The sequence below is a fragment of the Panthera tigris genome, chromosome A2 (genome assembly GCF_018350195.1).
Source record: "Panthera tigris isolate Pti1 chromosome A2, P.tigris_Pti1_mat1.1, whole genome shotgun sequence".
NCBI classification, from domain to species: domain Eukaryota; kingdom Metazoa; phylum Chordata; class Mammalia; order Carnivora; family Felidae; genus Panthera; species Panthera tigris.
The window spans coordinates 39,443,060-39,464,944 of NC_056661.1; the positions used below are offsets into that span (position 1 = coordinate 39,443,060).

Consider the following 21,885-nt stretch of genomic DNA (forward strand, 5'->3'; position numbering starts at 1 on the left):
AGAAATAACTAGCGGCACCTCCAAAAGGACTTCCCTTTGCTTTATAGGTGCATGCTTACCTGCCATCCAAGGAAAACCAATGGAGGCAGGTAGTAAGAGTAATTGGTGCTGTGGCCTGCTAACTAGAACAACTTTTGCCTAGGATACATTTTAAGAAGGCACAATTTACATAAAATGCACACAGTTTTAGCATTACAGTTTAAGTTTTGACAAATGTATACAGCAGTAGTCATCACCCCCAACCCAGATTCCTTTGTGTCCACCTTCCCAGACAACCCCTACTGCCAGCTCCATGAGGCTACCAATTTGTTTTTTGTCACTATGGTTTAAATCTTTGAGTTTCACATAAATGAAATTATATAGCATCTTTGTTTGTATGTAGTTATTTTTGCTGAACATAGTATTTCTGAGATTCACCTACGGTGCTGTATTTTGCTTACCCAGTCTCCTAATGATGGACAGTTGGGCCACTGCCAATTTTTAGCTATCATGAATAAGGCTGCTATTAACATTCATGCACAAGTCTTTGTGTGAACATGTTTTCATTTCTCTTGGCTAAAATTCCTATGGCAAGTATATACTTCACTTTATGGTATGTGAATATTTAACTTTTTAAGAAATCGCCCAACTATTTTTCAACGGGATTGTGCCGTGTTACATTTCCTCCAGCAAAGTATGGGTATTCCAACTGTTCCACATGTTCAACAACCCTTGGTACTATCAGTCTTTTTAATTTGAGTAATTCTAGTGGCCGTACAGTAGTATCTCAATGTGGTTTTAACATGTAATTCCCCAAAGAATAATGATGTTCAGCCAATGTGTTGCCTAGGATGTACTCTTATACAAGTGCAGTTGATGCCTTACCAGAAACAGTAAGATTTTACGGTATTTGTAAAGATCAAGAGGCTTTCCAATATGGTAACTGTTGAAGCTGGGTGACGGGTAGAGAGACTGTGGTCTCTACTTTTGTGTCTAAATTATGTTTATTAAGAATAAATAAACCAGAAGCCTGCTGGGTTGCATGCCCAGAGAACGTCTTAATGTTTTAACTGAGGTAAAGAACTCAGAAAAGAATGAGGTAAAGACAATTACTTGTCTGATTCTGGTACAGAGTAATGAAATAAAGCATTTCTGATTCTGACTTAAACAGCCTAAAGAAACTATGAACAAACTCCTAAAAATCAGCCAACTGACCCAGATGATTAAGCATTTATGTACTATATAGAAAAGTTTGTGTAAATCAGTGAATTAGACGCAGACACACAGGAGACAAGGGACCAGACCAGTAAGGATAGCTACCACTTTAGATGACAGAATGAAATTCTGAAGAGGTTCAGCAAACTGGAATAATGGACTTGAGATCAGACAATAAGATTTCACAGGACAGCGGTATTAACGGACATAATCTGCTTCTTGTACTTCTTAATCTGAATGCGACTGGTCCAGTCAAGAGTCACAGATGTTAAGAAAATGGAATTTTAGCTCTGGTTCTTTATCAATTTGCAGAATAACAACCAAGAAACACAGCCTTCAGCCTCAGTTTCCCCAGTTGTTAAAGAGAAAAGACCTGTCCTATGTTCCTCCCATAAGGTTAAGGAGAAAATGTTGGACAAGGAAAACAAACACTTGGGGAGACAAGTAGAGAAGACCTATTTTGGTTTTCATGTTCACATACACTTTTGCACACATGTTCAAATTTTAAAAACTTTGATTTTAGTAAAAATGGAAGACTATCTCCCCATATGTCATAACAACATATGCCTCAGAGGACTGATGCTACATAAATACCCCAGCAAGAAAAACAGACAAGCCTTCATTGCCACACCACATTTACTGAGTACCAGTGGGGGTAGGTACGCCCAGTGCCAACCAGGGTTAAAGAAAAAGAGCTTTTAAAAATTATACTCTATATTCCTATATTAAATATTTCATGGAAAATAATTTAACCCTGATTATTTTAAGCTATTACAGCGAGAGTCCCTGGAAAAGTATGAAAGGTGGCCCCAGTCCCCCACAGTCCACACTACTGTTTTCATCGGTATGTCCATGACAGTGCCTTCTCTGCTACCCCAGCAGCTGTCTAGTTCCCGCTGTTAATAAGGAGCCATCCACACACACACTCAGGAAGCCGAGAATGCACTTGTAAAAGAACATGCTAGAATTGAGAATACAATGTTTTCAGAAGCAGATTACAATGCTCTCAACTTCTGACCGCTAATCTGGCATCTTCCCCAAGTAACTTTTCAAGAAACTTGTTCTCTGTAAAAAAAAAAAAAATTTTTTTAATGTGTATTTATCTTTGAAGGAAAGAGAGACAGTGTGTGAGCAGGGGAGGGGCAGAGAGAGAGGGAGACACAGAATCCGAAACGGGATCCAGGCTCTGAGGTGTCAGCACAGCTCGAGGGCTCGAACTTACAAACCCAGAGATCATGACCTGAGCTGAAATCGGTCGCTTAACCGACTGAGCCACCCAGGTGCCCCGAAACTTGTTCTCGAGTTATTACTACGTTAAATCCATCAAACAAAAATACACTTAAAACTTTCTCTTATACTTAACTGTTCTTAGTAATAAGTCACAGCCAAGTTATCTCACTATGCACACACATCCAACCTATAATCTAGTAAGAAAAACTTGAAAAAACAAACCAACCAGTAGTCATCTTCATTCTACAAGTAGAAAGTACTATCTCACAAGAATGACATCTACAGTTAATATCAAAGCTGTTCCCTTCAAACAGCAACATACACACACACACACACACACACACACATATGTACATATATATTTTGACAGCAGGGTGGGGGTGGTATTCTGTTTTCCTAAAGAAAGTTGTGATTCGTTTCTTTTTTTTCTAGTAATAAAAGTTAATTCTAAAAAGGGCTAAGTGTCTGTGATAAAAGTATGAGTTAGAAGCCAAAGCGGTAATGAGTGTAAACATTTCACACATTACAGTTCCCAGGGTAATCTTATTGTAGTTACAGGATTATTAATGCCTTCCAAAAATGTTAATAGGTAAGAGAATACCTACAGAGGTTGCTGGAGTATGCTCAATACCCTCTCTTGTGCTTAGTTTCAAAGAATGGTATGACTTGATCGTGTGAAAGCAATGCACAATCAGAAGAGGCCATCCTTCAAATTTGGAGTGTGGATCTTTTCCCAGGCTGGTGCTAGATGGTATGAGCCTCTCCTGTGAGGCTGGGCATCTGCACGTGCAGCTCCCAGCCAGCCCAGCGATCACAAGGGTCAATAACTGATACACTGACAACTATTCTATTATTCACTTTCAGTACAGTATTCAACAGATTACATGAGATGTTATTATAAAATATGCACATCCCCACAAAAAAAGGCCTTGTATTACAAAATAGGCTCTTATTTTAAAACAGGCTTTGTGTTAGATGATTGTGCCCAACTAAAGGCTAACATAAATGCTCTGAGCACATTTAACATAGGCTAGGCCAAACTGTGATGTCCTGCAGGTTAGGTGGTATTACATGCACTGTAGACTTATATTTTCAACTCACAAGGAGTTCATTAGGAACATAACTCCATCCTAAATCAAGGAAGACCTATTAATTACTTTTTCATAATAGTAATTTCCTTTATTTTTACAGATGAGTAAAGAGGCTTAGAGATAACTAGTAATTTTCTCAAGAATCTGAGTGTCATTTACCACACAGTAACAACCAACGACCTAACCAAGACTCCTAATCATTTTTCCCAGTTTATAATAGAAGGGTCATTGCCTAACTAAAACTCTTACTCATCTATTCCAAGCCCTAAACCCAAGCGATGTCATGTTTCTTAATCTAACCAGGTGTCAAAGGGAAATTTTTACACTCCCACTTTCTAACACCAACTGAGATGTCAACAATTTTAATGTGTGTTACTATTTCAAAAGATTAAAATGTGGAAGGTGATGTATCAGAATGGGCAAAACAGGGTATGATTTGATTTACTCCTATGGATCACTTAACTGGAAGTTACCACTGCAATAGGTATGGTGCTTAAAAATTAAACTGCATGAACTTAAAAATACTCTAATATTCTAGTTTGGAAGTCAGATTGGACCCCTCCCTTTCTATTCCAAAATAGTTAGCTCTCATTAATACATAACTTAAAGCTCCACTTCAAGGAAATGTCTGTTACCATGTGTCTATCAATTGCTATTTAAAAAAAAAAAAAAACCTTAAAAAAATAAAAATTTTCACAATGATCCAGGACAAGTATTCTCCTTAAAACTGCATTTTATTCTGCTGTTCTGGGGCCCAAAGAAAAAAGCAAGAGCATGGGTTAGTGGAGGATATTATGGGTTATCTACAGTAATAAATTTTCCCAGAAAAATACCAGACTTCTGTCCCGGAGATAAATTTATTCACTGTCCTAAGTGCTAAGGAAACAAATTAAGAACACTACCTATGTATCTCAAATTCTTCAGTACTTAACATGGGTCTTTGGGTGGGGTGTTCTATGGAAGCTTTTGTGAATATGATAAAAATTATTAATCTACTCAGAAAAAAGTGCACAAACAAGTAAATATCTGTGTGCAATTTCAAATTTATAGATCCCCCAGTTATAGCTGGTCCAACAAATATAAAAACAAACAAGAATAATAGGGATGACTGGCCAAGATTCCATCTGGAAGCCACAAAATCTCCAAATGTTACTGTTCAAGCCGACTGACTCTTATCAACTAGGAGAACTGCAAATTCAGCATTTAAGGTAGATCATGCCTTTAACAGTATCCAAAAACTTAGCTAAATTAAAATGACTGAAAATGGCCACACAAATGCCATCCTACCTTTTTTTTTTTTTTTTTGCCATCCTATCTTTTTTTGGTAAGATAGAGTCACCTGTATTGTTTCTGTTAGCGTGCAATTTAATCCTTCCATCTTTCCCTCTCCCTTTTCCCAACCCTGTCACCGCCATTTATTAGAGAAATTAACACAGAGTTTATATTTAAAAAAAAATTTTTTTTTTAATGTTTATTTATTTTTGAGAGAGAGGAAGAGAGCGAGTGGGGGAGAACCAGACAGAGAGGGAGATACAGAATCCAAACCAGGCTCCAGGCTCTGAGCTGTCAGCACAGGGCCTCATGCGGGACTTGAACTCATGAACCACAAGATCATGACCTGAGTTGGATGCTTAACACAGAGTTTATATTTTTAAACTTGCTGGGGAGCCTGGGTGGCTCAGCCAGTTAAGTGTCTGACGTCGGCTCAGGTCATGATCTCATGGCTTGTGGGTTCAAGCCCTGCGTCAGGCTCTGTGCTGACAGCTCAGAGTCTGGAGCCTGCTTCAGATTCTGTCTCCCTCTCTCTCTGCCCCTCCCGCCTTGTGCTCTGTCTCTCTCTCTCTCAAAAATAAACACACATAAAAAAAAATTTTTTAACTTGCTTATTTTTCTCTTAAGTTGAGTTTTTGCTGTGTGTTTAACTTCCTTAACGAAGTATTTTGTAATCAATGGTTTGCTTATTCTTTTTTCAAATCTGAGCCTCTGTAAAATATGATCTTGAAGATGAAGACGATTACCAACATCTAGCATTACAGGACTAAGATCTGTTTCTTTTCTCCTATGACACCTTGAACATTAGCCCTGAATTCAAAAATCTGCACTTTAAAGTTCTCTCAGAATAGAGATTATTTTGAAATATGTCCCAACACGAGGGAATAAGTCTTTATACAAAGGTTTATTCAGTCTCCTTCACAGCTGAATCCACTGGGCCCACTGTGAAAATATGAATATGAAGAGAATTTGGCCTTAACTCAGTCAGATGGTTGAGTGATGTGATGAGGGCAGACTAAAATGGGGTGGGGTTGGGTAAGATGAGTTCCACAGGCCTATGTAGCAAAGCCATCCATATGGAGTGTGTGTGTGTGTGTGTGTGTAATGAGATAATCCCAGTTGAGGGCAAAGGCAACTTCCAAAAGCAGAAATGTGGCCTCTCTTGGAGGTCTCCAAATGAAATCTCAACCTGCCAGATAAGAACCTACTCTTTCCCACCAAACAGCCTTCCTTCCAGGTAAAACAGTACTCTACTGTTAACTGCCTCTTGTTCTTCACCATGGACTATAGCTAACAAACAGAATTAGACTTAACTGACTTCTGAGTTTAGAATATAAAAAAATCATGGCTTTCTCCCTTGCTCTCTCTTGGACCATTGTGAAAAGCCGGCAGTCATGGTCATGAAGAATCTTACAAAGACTCAGGGAGAGGTTCATATGGTGAGCAACCAAGACCTCCCCTGCCATGCCTGCCAACAGCCAGCAAGGAACTGAGGTCTTCCACAAAGTCATGTAAATAAGTCATTTTGAGAAGCAGGACCCGCACCCCCCCCCCAATACAACCCCAGTCAAGCCTCCAGATGACTGCAGCCCCACCAAACATCTTGCTACATACATTCTTATTAGGGACCCTGCCTGAACCAGAACCATCCAGATAAGCCATTCCTACATCCCTAACTCTTAAGAAAAGATATGACAATTGATAAAGGTGGTCAAAAGCTACGAACTTCCACCTGTAAGATTAAATAAGTACTGGGGATGTAAGGTACAACATAAAGAATACAGTAGCACTGCTCTCTTGTATATCTAAAAGTTACTAAGAGAGTACATCCTACAAGTTCCCACCACAATGGAAAAACCTTCCTCCTCACTTTTTAAAAAAAATGTATGTGGTTAAAGATGTTAACTAAACTTTGGTAATCATTTTGCAATGTATGTAAGTCAAATCATTATGCTGTACGTCTTAAACTTATGCAGTGCTGTATGTCAATTTTATCTCAAAAAAAAACTTGAAAAAAGGTGTGAAATAATAGGTTTAAGTTGCTATTTGGGGAATCATTTGTTACACAGCCATAGATAATGCACACACACACACACACACACACACACACACACCTCAAATATACAGTAATTTTTTTATAAAGTAAAAAAAAAAAAAATGCCTAGAAAAAAAAAAGATTCATGTTCCATCTACTACTTCCTACAAAACCTTTAAAGGTTATACATCCTAATGAGATCCACTCTAGGGAGAATAAAGGTTAATTTGAGAAGCCAGAAGTGAATCTTAATTAATATAAGTAACCCAGCTGACCTCACAGTCCAGTCGTCAGATATTCAATCAAATACTGTCAATAGTTACTGTATTCCTTTAGAACAGGGATCAGTGAACTTTTGCTGTAAAAGGCCAGATAGTGACTATTTTGGGTTTTGTAAGCTAAGAGGCAAAAACTAAAGAGTATGGACACACTTACGTAACAACCATTTAAAGCTGTAAAGAGCATTCTGAGCTCCCAGACCCTACAAATATAGGTGGTCAGCTTCCGAGTCTAGGCTACAGAAAGTATATGGTCTCTCATATTAAAGCAATCCAAAACTTTCAGGGTCTGTATTTCAAAGGACTTCCCCCAAAGGTTGCACATTATGCAAGTACTGGTAAAGCAACAAGAAACCTTATAACTAGTTCCTAAGATGATAAGGTCTGCCATTCCAAAGTTAACAAAATCTCAATACCAGAGTCAGAAGAACAAGGATACATTCCTGTCAAACTGGAAGATGCAAATGTGTTTCAGTAAGAATATTAAGGGCAAGAGAACGATAATGGTAATATTGCCAGCAAATAAATTTATCATTAAACAAGGGGTCTGAGTAGCAAAAATGGCATAGTGGCTAGCCAATACAACAAAGAAACACAACTCACCTTCAACAATTCCCATTCTCTGGCTTCCAACAATTCCCATTCTCTGGCTTTAAAACTCATCAAGTTACAGATATACACACGCACACACACACAGCTTTGTAAACTCAACTTATGTGGATCAATGGGTGCCTGAAATAAGGTTAATCACATTAAATTAGCCCTCATCACACTGTAAGAGTCAAGAGACCTCCAACATCTAGTCCTTATACTTTGTGACTAACTGCTCAATCTTTGCCCATTTATCTTCACTGGGATTCATATTCTACGTGATGGAACTAGAATTTATTATATCTCTGAATCTTGTGAATGGCAAAAATCCATGACCATAGGTGTATCTATTTATAATAAAAAGAAATCTAAAATAAGTTAATTCTGTCTCCTTAATGGATTTAAGGCAGTACACAGGTGTTCTTACACTAAAAAGAGGCAAGAAAACCAAGAGGCAAGAAAATACTCCATTTGCTCAAGTTCTCACATAGAATTCTCTAGCCAATGAAATGTTTTCTTAAGGGAAAATATCACTAAAGAACTTGAAATCAGTCTGGCAGGCCAATCAATGACCCTGAAAACCCCTACAGGAAAATAACAGGATCAAGCTACATCTGCCACAAAAGAATAGCCAGGTAGTTACTGGGAAATTAGAGAGAGGCTTGCACTCAACTTGTCTACATGGTATCCTACTTGATGGATGAAAGCATTGAGGGAAGACATTATCCTATCTTTGGCACATAGTGATAGCAAGGATCCAGTCTGAATCCAAGCAGAAACTGCTCAAAATCTTCAATATTTTAGATATATTTAGCATAAAATTGTGAATGTACTTTAGAGTCCATACTGAAGTAAAAAATTTTTTTAAATTTGAAAAATAATTTTGATCTTTAGGAAAACTGGATGTTTTAAGAAAACTTGTATTTCCTTAAATTTATTTCTTCATAAATTTGGTGCTGCACCATGGCTAATCATTTTCTGGCTAATAAAATCTATTTTATATATTACTTTAATGAGGGTCAAACAGAGGGAACAGAAAAGACCTAAATGTTTCAAAATAAAGAGTGCAAATGAAACGAGTATTTATTAAAAAAATTTTTTCTAATGTTTATTTTTGAGAGGGGGAAGGGAGGGACAGAAATAGAGACACAGAATCTGAAGCAGGCTCCAGGGCTGACAGGCTCTGAGCTGTCAGCACAGAGTGACGCGGGGCTCTAACTCACAGACTGCAAGATCAGGACCTGAGCCCAAGTCGGATGCTTACCTGACTGAGCCACGCAGGCACCCCAAAACCAGTATTTAAATGAGCAGATTTGGGACTTGAAAACAAAACAAAACTTAACCATTATTCTCCTTCTTCTGTGTTCTACAAAGGATGAGATGGCTTACAATATTTAAGTTGCAATATTTATATATACAAATCAATGTATTTATTTATATATACAAAATCAATACTAAATGAAAAACAAAAGCAGAAAATGAGGACAAGGAAAAAGAATATAGAACACTGTTGGTATATAGTTAATCAAACTTCAAATTCTGGCTCTGTGTTTTCCAGGACTCTTAGGCACATGTGAAAACCACTGAGTAACAAGCCTGTGTGGCCACTTGATCCTCAAGGGAGAGTTTAGGAGCAAATGGACTAAGGAGTCTCTCTAACCTTCCTTTAGTATCAGTAATTTTTTGTTTTTGTCAATTTTTGAGAGAAGCTAAACAGAATCAACTGGAGGATAAATTTTTTGGCAAGGGCCCAGATACTAACCAGCTAGAAGTTAAGTGCTGAGGCAGGACAACAATTAAGACACTTAGCACCAGGCCATCTACCCACTTGGGGAGTGAACAGCAGAGAAAGCTATAGGCAAAGTGTCATTTTTTTGTTATTTGGATACCCCATTTACGCACAGGTACAAGTTCTTAAGCTGACCTCCCTGAAGTTCTGCATCACAGGCCATGTAAGGTGATCCTCACTTGGAAAATTTTCAGAAAAGGCGCCCCCACCAAGATCACAGAAAGGTCTTCCGGATCCTGCCATGGATATTCTGGCTTTGCTAATGCTTTCCCGTGTGTTTAACCACTAAATAAGCATAAACTTCTGGCAAGGCCAGTTATTAGCAAAGAACACTGATAAATCTGTGATTTTATTCCCTGGATAATTAAAAAAGGGGATAACTAAGGTGGGAGGGAAGCCAACTACAGTTATAATTTTTCCCTTAGCTTATGTATTAGAATGTCTTATTTTAAGCTGTGAGATAAATCCAGACAAAATATAGTAGGCAACTATGTTCTATTGGTTCTTCACAATTAAAAAATATTTACACCAAAGTCTTTTGTTTTATAGATAACAACAACAACAACAAAAGCAGATACTTGTGTTTTGCCAAATGTTTTACTGTTATTTTGTCTCTCCTACCTCCTGGGAGAGAGGAGAATCTTATAAAATTCACATATATATCCTGAGTATTTACAGATGGATGAAAATACATTATCAGAAATTTGCCCTAAAGAATCATCTGCTATCAAAAAGCATCAAAAATTAATGAACTGGTTTGCCTGTGAATTTTGGACAAAGGAATGGATCATCTCCATCTCTCTAAAAACAGTAACAACAACAAACCAAAAAAACCCCCAACCATCCACCGAAGTCACAAATACCTTATTTAAGTCAGTAAGTTTTGCTAACCATTTGACAGTGGTTCCACTACAAAATAACTGCTCTTTATTATTTCTCCTCTACAAGTGTTCTTACCATCCATCCCACAAAGTCCAAGAATGACAAACAGCCGGCACCAATTCTCATCCTTCCAAACCCAGAGCAAACATGGCCAAGACCAAATGAGGCTCCAGATTCCTCAAAACTACATTCCAGGAAGCTGTTAAGATCAAACCCATAACCTACTCTTTTCTCTCACCTAGTACTTCCAGTTCCTTCTTTCTCTTCCACTTTAGCCTCTATACTATTGCCAAAATCATCTTAAAATACAACTTTGATCCTGCCTCTAAGATCTTAACAGTCCTTCAACCACTTAGAAAGTAAGTCCTAAAGCCCACAATGTAACATGACATACATCTAAAGCCTGCCTTTCTCCAGCCCAACTGCTATGTCCTTAAAAATTGGTTTGGCCACTGACACTGTTCACCGGTCCAAACTGACAACTACTCCCTTTCCTACCTCCTCCTACCTCTGTTTAAACCTTTCCTGACTGCTCCTGTCCACGACAGGATCTCCAGCCTCAGTAGTCTTTGACCTCCTGTTCGCTCTTCTATTCTTTATTTGGTTCTACGGACACATGGCTAATGGAATTTCTGTCCAGTTACTCTGCACTTTCATTTATTCTTTCATTCAACATATGCTGTAACTCAAGCACTGTGCTAGAAACTAGAAATAAAATGGTGGATAAAAACAGGCTAATCCCTGCTCTTTAAGAGCTTCATCTAAACAGATAAGTCAAACCAGCATATAATCACACACAAACAGAAAATTACAGAGGAAAGAGTTCAAAAGAAACATCAAGGGCATATTAAAAAAACAGTAGTTTGGGGGTGAGGGAGTTAATGAGGGATATGGGGACGTAAGAGTCAAGGACAGCAGGCTCAGGTAGGGGAAAGATGGAAAATAGCACTGTGGTAGGAAAGAAAGTCTTATGGTATTAAGTAATACTAAAAAAAGACCAAGGTGGCCAATTTGCAAAGACCAGGCAGTAAATGACGAGGCAGGAAGAGTAGGCAGGGAGCCAGACTGTCACTATTATTTAGGGATCATGTATTCTGTTTACTATAAATTCCCTGTACTGTCTACTATAGTATCATATAGTGAAAAACTTAACATTTACTTGCTGAATGGAGGTAAATGCATCAACAGAACTGTGCTGAAACAGTAAACAAAATATGCAACTTGCTAAAGAAATGAGCAGTCTGGTAGCCAATCCTATCAAATTCATATCATTGATTCCCACCCATGGTAACCCTTACAGAGCCTCAATTCTCAAATCTAACTGCACATTAGCATCAACTGGGGAGCCTTTAAAGAACCGTAATGTTCTGGCCACAACAAAAGGGATACTGATTTAATCGGTCAGAGATCGGGCCCACCTAGGCAAATAAATTTTATTTTTTTTATTTATTACTGAAGTATAGCTGGCTTACAATACCATACTAATTTCAGGTGCACAACATATTGACTTGACAATTCTATACATAACTTAATGCTCACAATAAGTATAGTCACCGTACAATGTTACTACTATATTATTGACCATATTCCCCAAACTGTACTCCTCTCCTCCATGACTTATTATTTTATAACTACAAGTATGCACCTCTCAATCCCCTTCATCATTTTGCCCATGTTCCCACGTACCTCCCCTCTGGCAACCACCAATTTGTTCTATTTAAGTGTCTGTTTTTTTTGGGATTCCACATATAACCATATCTTCTTTATCTAGTCATCTATTAATGGACACCTGGCTTGCTTCCAGATCTTGGCTACTGCAATAATGCAATAAACACAAAGGTGCACATATCCTTTTAAATTAATGTTTTTATACGGAAACCCTCTTGTACTATTGGTAGGAATGCAAACAGGAATGCTCTGGAAAACAGTACAGAAGTTCCTCAAAAAATTAAAAATAGAACTATCCTATGACCCAGCAATAGTGCTACTAGTAATTTATCCAAAGGATACAGAGTGTTGATTCATAGGGGCACATGTACCCCAATGTTTATAGCAGAGCTTTCAACAATAGCCAAATTACGGAAAGAGCCCAAGCGTCCACCAACTGATGAATGGATAAAGAAGATGTGGTTTATATATACAATGGACTACTACCTGGCAATGAGAAAAAATGAAATCTTGCCGTTTGCAGCAACATGGATGGAACTGGAGGGTATTATGCTAAGTAAAGTAAGTCAGTCAGAGAAAGACAGATATCCTATGTTTTCATGCATGTGGAATTTGAGAAACTTAACAGAGGACCATGGGGGAAGGGAAGGGGAAAAAAAGAGTTTTAAACACAGAGGGAGGTAAACCATAAGAGACTCTTAAATACAGAGAACAAACTGAAGGTTGATGGGGGAGAGGGGGAGGGTGCCACAGGGAAAATGGGTGATGGGCACCGAGTAGGACACCTGTTGGGACAAGCACTGGGTGCTATATGTAAGTGATGAATCATGGGAATCTACTCTTGGACCCAAGAGCACACTGTATACACCTTATGTTAGCTAACTTGGCAATATACTGTATTAAAAAAAAAAAAGATACAAACCATAATCGAAAACAATGTAAAAAAAAATATGAATTAGTGTTTTTGTTTCTTTGGGTAAATACCTAGTAGCAGAATTACTGGATCCTATGGTATTTGTAATTGTTGAGGAATCTCCATACCGTTTTCCACACTGGTTGCACCAATTTACATTCCCAACAACAATGCATGAGGGTTCGTTCCCTTTTCTCCACATCCAACACTTGTTATTTCTTATCTTTGATTTTAGTCAACCAAACAGGCATACAGTGGTATCTCATTGTGGTTATGATTTGCATTTCTCTGATTAGTGATGTTGAACATGTTTTCATGTGCTTGTTGGCCATCTGTATGTCTTCTGTGATCTTATTCAGGTTCTCTGTTCATTTTTAAAATCGGACTGTTCTTTGGTCATGAGTCTATGTATTTTGATTATTACCTCCTATCAGATACATCATTTGCAAATATTTTCTATTTACGAGGTTGCCTTTTTACTTTGTTGATCATTTCCTTTGTTGCACAAAAGCTTTTTATTTTGGTGTAGTCCCAATAGTTTATTTTTGCCTATATTGCCAATGTTTCCTTTTAGTTTTAAGAATTCAGGTCTCATATTTAGGTCTTTAATCCATTTTGAATTTACTTTGTGTAAGGTATAAGTCATCTAGTTTCATTCTAAGAAATTGTCTTTCCCCAACTGTATATTCTAGCCTCCTGTGTCATAGGTTAATTGACCAGAGAGGTGTGGGTTTATTTCTGAGTTCTCTATCCTATTCCATTGATCTGTATCTATTTTTGTGACAGTACCACACTGTTCTGATTACTGTGTGGCCTTTTTTTTTTAAGTTTATTTATTTATTTTCGAAAGGTGGGGACAGGCAGAGAGAGAGGGAGAGAGAAAATCCCAAGAAGGGTTGCACTGTGAGCAGAGAGCCTGATGTGGGGCTCCAACTCATGAACTGTGAGATCATGACCTGAGCTGAAATCAATAGTTGGACACTATGATTATTAGTGTCCACTCTGATTATTGTACTATTTCTTCATATCTGGGATTGTGATACCTCCAGTTTTGTTCTTACTCAAGATTACTTTGGCTAGTCGAGGTCTTTTGTACTTCTACATCTATTTTGCAATTGTTTTAGGTCTAACACACTACTGCCATTTTGATAGGGATTGCACAGAATCTATAGACTGCTTTGGGTAGTACGGACATTTTAAGAATATTAATTCTTCTAATCTGTGAGCATGGTATACCCTCCTCTGTCGGAATAGTCTTTAGTTTCTTTCATCAGTCTTAAACAGTTTTTGGGAGTATGAGGTTTTTTACCCCCCTGGTTAATTAAAATTTATTCCTATGTATTTTATTGGGCAAAAGTATTTTAAATAGCTTCCCAGAAAACTCTAATGTGATCTCTAGGTAGAGAACGATTTGCCTTAGGGACAAGTCCTCTTAACAAATTGTTCAGAAATAGCTTTATGTTTCTCCTAGCTTTTCCTTAAACACCAGACATAGGCCCGCCCCCATTCCTCCTAAGTTTAAGGCAACCGCTGGTGTTCCCAAACACCAAACGCATCTCTGTAGGTACATCCCAGGAACCACCTTTATTCATTTCACACACTTTCAAACAAGCAAGATGGCATAAAAAAATGAAGAGGGGCTGTAGGTGTTGATTTGGAATAAAAAAAAAAAAATCCTGAAACTAACCGAGTTCAGTTTTGAATACCCTAGTCAAAACTCTAATTTGTGCAACAAGAGTAAAATCTCTAAGGTGGCAAACAAAATGAGAAGATGAGTGAATTCTGTCCTAAAGAGAACAATCTGCCTCCATCATCAGTAAAAAAGGAGAAAGAGCTGGGAAAGGGAAACCACTTAATTCATGTTTGCTTGTGTCCCAGGCAAAAGGCTTTGAGAGACTGAAAGAACATTACACAGCGGGATCCCAAGACACTGGGAGGAGAGGAGTGCATTCCAAATTGCTCCTGAAGTTGCAGGCCTGTAACAGTTATAAGAGCTCAAATACAAGTCAAATGTAGGTCGACTCTTAAGCTATTAAAATTGCTTGCCTTTAAGGAGAGAGATTTTGGCTATTGCTTTTGTTTTGTAGTATAAGAAAATTGCTAATTGAGGTCACCTGTAATACTAGGATTCTATCCTAATACTGGATATATATATATATATATATATATATATATATATATATATATATATATATATATATATAATAATACATAACCTAATGCTGGTTATAAACAAAGGTAATATTTAAAATAATTCAGGGCGCCTGGGTGGCTCAGTCGGTTAAGCGTCTGACTTCGGCTCAGGTCCTGATCTCAGAGCTCGTCGGCTTGAGCCCCGTGTTGGGCTCTGTGCTAACAGCTCAGAGCCTGAAGCCTGCTTTGGATTCTCTGTCTCTGTCTCTCTCTGTCCCTTCCCAACTCATGCTCACTCTCTCAAAAATAAATAAACATAATTCAAAATTAAATGCATCTTATGAACAAGTTTACATTTCACTGGCTACTTTGGATTACCTGTGCATGTCATATTCTTCATCATCAGGCTGATGTACAAGCACAAGGTAAGATTTTAATCCTTATGTATGTAGTTTTACACATGAAAAAAAAAACAGGATGTTTGCTGAAATTTATCTCAAAAGATGCAAGCCAATTTCACCTTCTCTATTTTAAAACTAAACCCATTCTAAGAACAATTACAAGTGACACAATGAGAAAAATTAGCTCTCTCCAAGAACTTTCCGTTCTAAGACGAACCTGGGCCAATTGTAAATCACACCGTCCTGGCACCATTATTTGAAGCCTTTTTCCATTTAAAGAGTCACATCAATGGCAGAAGTGCCTTTCATTACCCTTCCCATTTAATGGCCACAATCTCTCCCAGGTTCCACCAACTGGACTATATAGAGCTGATGTGAGAATGCATTATTGGGCTTCTTAATGCCTTTACTTCCTGTTAGCTAAAGGTTGAACACTTGGCAAAGCATCTCAACTATGTAATGTGTGGAAACGTCAGCCTAACACAGTGTTTTAAGCAGAGTCTTGAATGAATAAATGAAATAAACAATGTCGGCTCAGCAAATGCCTCCCACCTCCAAACTTCTAAATTTCAAACATACATAAAATGTTTTTTTCTTTAAATCCAGGAACAAGAACATTCTGCTTCACCTTTTGAGGACACAATTTAAAAGACATTTCCACCAGATTTTTATTTCCTTCCCCAAACGTAATTACACTTTGGAAAAAAGGATAACTGAAAAATGCCATCCAGTGTTAAGTCTTTCTTTTAAGAATGGCTGTATTCTTGGAAATGTGTTCTATTCTATCATCACCATTAAAGACAGTGGTATGTGTTTGTGTTTAAAATATTAACGTTACATAAATCTTAGAACTGGCAGAAACAATGCCAAATTACTTTATCATGCAGCAGGCAGCATTTTCAAATATATTTTCTTCATGTGGTACTTAAAAGTTTTGTCTATCATCTCAGCAATTTAATACTCCCCAAACCGTTTCCTCTACCTTTAGTATTTCATCCAATTGTAGATGAAACATATGAAACATTAAACTAAACTACCACTTCTTACTAAAACTATTTTTAAAGTAATAAGCCTGTTCACACTGGACTAAGCTCAATACCAAACAAAGAAAAGATAGTGATTCCCTTTTGGAGATTATGATCTAAACCTATAGAACACAAAATATTCAGGGCACCCAAAAAATATTTGATGCAAGCTAAAAGGTTCATCCAGTGGACTGGTGAAAATATATATGGGCAAAGGAGTAAGTAACAGCAGTATGTTGCAATAAATCCTTAAGACTTCCTAGAGACTAGATGAACACTTCTTGATAGTACAGGAATCTACATGACTCAAATCTCTGGGGTTACTGAAGGGAGGAAGAAGACAAGCTGATAAAAGACAGATCCAAAATAAATGCAATTAGAAAGACTGAATAGAAAATAAATGAAGTGGACTGCTGTGCATAAATCTGTATGGTCTCTAGAAGGCAAAGAAGTGTGAAGATATGAAAGGAAAAAAATGTAATGCGTTCAAGAAAGGGTGCTTTGGAACATAAAACAACTGATACAGTGCGCTCAGCCAAGTAAGTTAACTGGTAAAAATCATATTTTCATTTTTTCTTTGGGTACTTAGCATAGATAGCTAAGTTACTCAAAGTGGGAAGTTAATTACTGGACAGAGATCTTAGTTTTACTTTCAAAGGTCTGTATTTATTTTTCTCCCCAAATTCTTAATTTGTAATAAACTACCCATCATATCAGATGATCTTTTAGAAATGGGTATTATGCATTTTCAAAGTGGTTAAAGATCCTCACAGTAAGACTGATGTCCAATGTTACAGTAAAAACTTAAAAGTCTTATTCAAAAAATAATTACTAAATCCCTTGAACAGAAACAAATTATGTTTCTCAAGAAATCAAAACCAACTTCACCTTAGTTCTCCACCAAATTTGGAAAGGTAAAGCCTGAAGAGGTGGGTCCACAAGTTAAAGGTGATCCTTCACAACAACACAACTACCACTCCACTACTCCTCACTTTCTTTCTCAATGTAACTCCTTCCTCTGCAACTCAAGTTAGTGTATTATACTGACTACATGTATCCTCTGGGTGGGTTATGGCTATCTTCACCTATAAGTTTATGTATTTATTTGTTTTAAGAGAGAGAGAGCACGAGTCAAGGAGGGACCCAGAGAGGGGGAGACAGAGAATCCCAAGCAGGCTCTGGGCTGCCAGTGCAGAGCCAGATACAGGGTTTGAACTCACAGAACTATGAGATCATGACCTGAGCCAAAACCAAGAGTCAGATGCTTAGCCGACCCAGCCACCCAGGTGCCCCAACTATCCTCATCTTTAAAATGAGTGAGGGGCACCTGGGTGGCTCAGGTGGTTGAGCGTCCAACTTCGGCTCAGGTCATGATCTCACGGCTCATGAGTTCGAGCCCTGTGTCGGGCTCTGTGCTGACAGCTTGGAGCCTGGAGCCTGCTTCGGATTCTGTGTCTCCCTCTCTCTCTGCCCCTCCCCTGTTCATGCTCTGTCTCTCCCTCTCTGTCAAAAATAAATAAAACATTCAAAAAAATTTTTTTAAATGAGTGATACTGAGGGCCTTAAAGGCTGCTGTAAAGAGTCACCTAAAAATGTACCAGACCTGGGAAACTTACTGGAGATTTACTGGTCACTTGGTAAATCGTTATCATCTCACCTCCTGCTGTAGATCAAAGTACAGCTCACCTGAGCTACTTGTACTAAGTACAAACCTCCTCGCCTCTAGTACTGCCCTTTCTTGTTTATCACAGAGTCTCAAAGTTCATTCTTCCACTGTCACAGATTATATACCACTCCTTTCCTCCAAAGCATCAGCCTGAGTTCCCATATGCATTATGGGGCTAGACCCAAGTTATTCACTTCATGACCCATTCCTCAGGAGCAATGGCATTTCTAGACGTTCTCCAGAGGTACCTTCTCCCAGACTACTCTTTCTGCTGCATAGTTTAACCTATGGTGCCATTCTTGTTCATTATACCTCGAGATCACTTCTTTCACTGACTCAACAAATAAGTATTTACTGAATATCTACTATATACAAGGCCCAATGTATTAATCTCTGATCTACAGAATAGCCAATAGCTAGAAACCTCGCCACAATTCAAACCCAGAATTCTCAGTTTCGCTACACTTCACACTTGTACTTTGTTGCTTCCTCACTTGCAACACAGTTGTTCATACATTCATTTCTCACAAAACAACACTTTCACAAATAAGAAAACTATGAGAAATCAGTAATGGTGTTGACCTTTTAAGACCTAACTAGGGACAATGTAGGCAATCTCATTTAAGTCTTCTCGTACACCCCTCCTGTGAAGCTCTATTTATTTTTTTGTGTTTATTTTGACCCGGCGCGGGGGGGGGGGGGGGGGGGGGATGGGGGGGGGAGCAAGCGAGCAGGGGAGGGACAGAGAGAGAAGAGACAAAGAATCCCAAACAGACTCTACACTGTCAGGGCAGAGCTCGACACAGGGCTCTAACTCATGACCTGAGCCAAAATCAAAGAGCTGGATGCTTAACCAACTGAGCCACCTGGGCACCCCTAGTTATTTCTTTAAAGACCCTGCTGGCTTATTCTCTGCCACGAATTACGTACCTGTGTTTGATGCATTGTAGTTTTTACATCACTCAGGACACTGTTTTAATGTTCTCATGCTCCTGTCAGGCAGCAGCAAGTAGTATGGGTTCAAAGGGTTTGAGTGTGGTGTTTACAGAAGCCAAGGCTGAATGTCTATCTCCGTGTAACCAAGGTGTTCTGTCTGGTGCCCAGATACGCTGCTGCTGTTATTGCTGCAAAACCTTCCGATAAATGCCTACCATTATGCAGAGCCGGAGAGTATAATGTTTCCTTCAACAGTCAACCAACACACATTGGCTGTTGACAGGTCAAACGGTCCCTGACTTCCGGGGAAGGGTAGGGAACAGAGGTGGGGAGACAATTCTGTGAAACATTACTGTTAAATGTGAAAGATGGTGAGGGTGCTAGGTATGGTGGCAAAAAAAAGAGGGAAGACCAACTTTGCCTTGGGAGATGAATGAAGGAGTCTTCATTCACAGAACTAGGTGAACAAAGGGAGGACCCCCAGGAGGGACAAGGTCTAAGCGAGGGGAGAGAGCCAAAGAAGGATGGGAAACTCCCAAATCATTTGGGCAGCCAAGCATGGTATCACTGCTGATTAGAAACGACTTCAGGTGCTAAGTATTCGCGTACCCAGAAAACTAAAAGCATTTGTCTGGTGGTGATGTCTTAAGTACAAAGAACATCTCTGCTGCCAGTTTTGTTTTGCATTTGTAAATTCACATGAGAAATGATTCTATCACAGTATATTCTTCTAGCTCCACAGCCTTTCTCAGCCTCAACCGCACATCTCAAAAAATGGCTTATTTTCTCGATTCTCCCAAGGATATATGTAACCAGTATGATTTCAAACACAGAGAGGGTAACTCACTATCCAGTGGAAGCCTTAGAGCAGTGGGGCCAATTCTCTCCAGAACCGAGTAAGAGAGGCTGTTGGGCTTCACAACGCTGCACTTGCACTTGTCTTAGAACTGAACACTGAATGGATACATAACTCAACCTGAGGTTTGTGCTCTTATCTGAAAGCTAGTAAATGGCAAGGAATTTCCACTGCTGCTTTGTTGTTTTGTTCTCAGAGGTGAGGGGGGAAAAAAGCAGTAGGAGACACTATTTTCCATAGTCCGTGAGATATCTGCAAATAATGCAACTGTTAAGCCTTTCAGATGAAGTATTTACTTAAAACAAAGCTTTGTAACACACACACACACACACACACACACACACACACACACACACACACACAAACCACAGCCTGCAAACTGGAGGATTTAGAACTGGAAAGCACTGCTGAAGTCTAATAAGCCTTTCATTTTAGAGATCAGAAAACAAAGGCCAGAGAAGGCGTGTGACTTGCCCAGAGTCGCACACAGTGCTCAGGCAGAGGCTGCACACTGAATTCCAGACTTTCCAGGCATGCCCCCCCTTCACTACTTACCCTCCTTTCAAGCAACATACCCCACTTCAAAACTTTATAATAGAGTAATAATGAGCAACAGCAATGATGGGGGGGAAAGGTTGACTTATATTGCTTCCCAAACTCAGTATTTATATTCACTTGAACATATACTATAATAACTAAGCTCATCTGGTTGTATTTCAGTGACAACCTCTTAAGTCTAAAAATACTTTTAAATGTGTTTATTACTGACACTGTTGTTCTACTGAGAAACTGATTACAATCAGAAGTATTTTCTAATGTGCTAAGAACATCTAACATAGATACCAATTTTGTAGTAATTTTTTAAAAGCTACTACATCGCTAAGGTTTCTATAAGGAGATATTTTACAAATTCAACTATAACAACATCTTGTGTCTCATTTAACTCTTGCTTTACCAGAATAAATAATCAAAGCATGAATTTATTTGACCCACACCAAAGTAATTTATTTTCAGTTTCATTTCATTGTGGTGATTACCTACTTTTTTCTGTGATGTATTTAGAAACTTTAAAGTACAATGTAAACTACGTCGATACCTCAGAATACAAACCTAAGTACATCTTACATCTAAAGAGAATGAGTCATCAACCAACTTTAGCCCAGATGACAAATTCCAGAACAAGTAGCAAAAATCAAGGATAATTCAGCAAATTTGTAAATATGTTGAGAAGCCCTCTGAATATTTATCACAGATAAATGTGATTAACTAATGTGAAAAGAGGATTCCCTCATGTGCCTTGACCGTTTCATATGTGGCCTGCATGACATATACAGCTTGGCAAATAAAATTTTTTTAATGTTTTTGGGGGGGGGGGGGCAGCGTGAATGGGGGAGAGGCAGAAAGAGAGGGCGACATAGAATAGGAAGCAGGTGCCAGGCTGCACAGAGCCTGATGGGGGGGCTCAAACTCACAAACTGTGAGATAGATCATGACCTGAGCCAAAGTCGGATGCTTAACCAACTGAGCCACCCAGGTGCCCTCACAGCCTGGCAATTTTAAAGGCCAAGATCTGTAGGAAGGTAAAATGAGGTTGGTTTCACTCTTCTCCTCGTCAAAAGATTCAGGATTCCAATCAATCCTTATGCAGCTATACTAATGATGTAAGAAACAATACACAATTTTTTTCTATACTGCACCAAAAGGGGTTCCATTATTTGTTAGCAGATTTACCTTTATAACACATTCATCCTTAATTACTGGAGAGCTGTCTAGAGAGATCAGGGCAAGTGTATTGGTCAAAGCAAATTCCTTCCTCAAACACCCTCCTCTCCCTCCTCCTCAAGACACTGACAAACAAGTGTTATTAGAGAATATTCTTCAACAACAGAAAAATAAAATCCATCACCAGCTCTTAAGCAAATGCT

General features: G+C 38.6%; 1 protein-coding gene across 1 annotated transcript in view; it reads right to left on the bottom strand.

Annotated features, from left to right (window-relative positions):
* LOC102969816 (RING1 and YY1 binding protein) overlaps nt 1-21,885 on the bottom strand; it is a 79,617-nt gene that overhangs the window by 19,283 nt on the left and 38,449 nt on the right. The window lies entirely within an intron of this gene.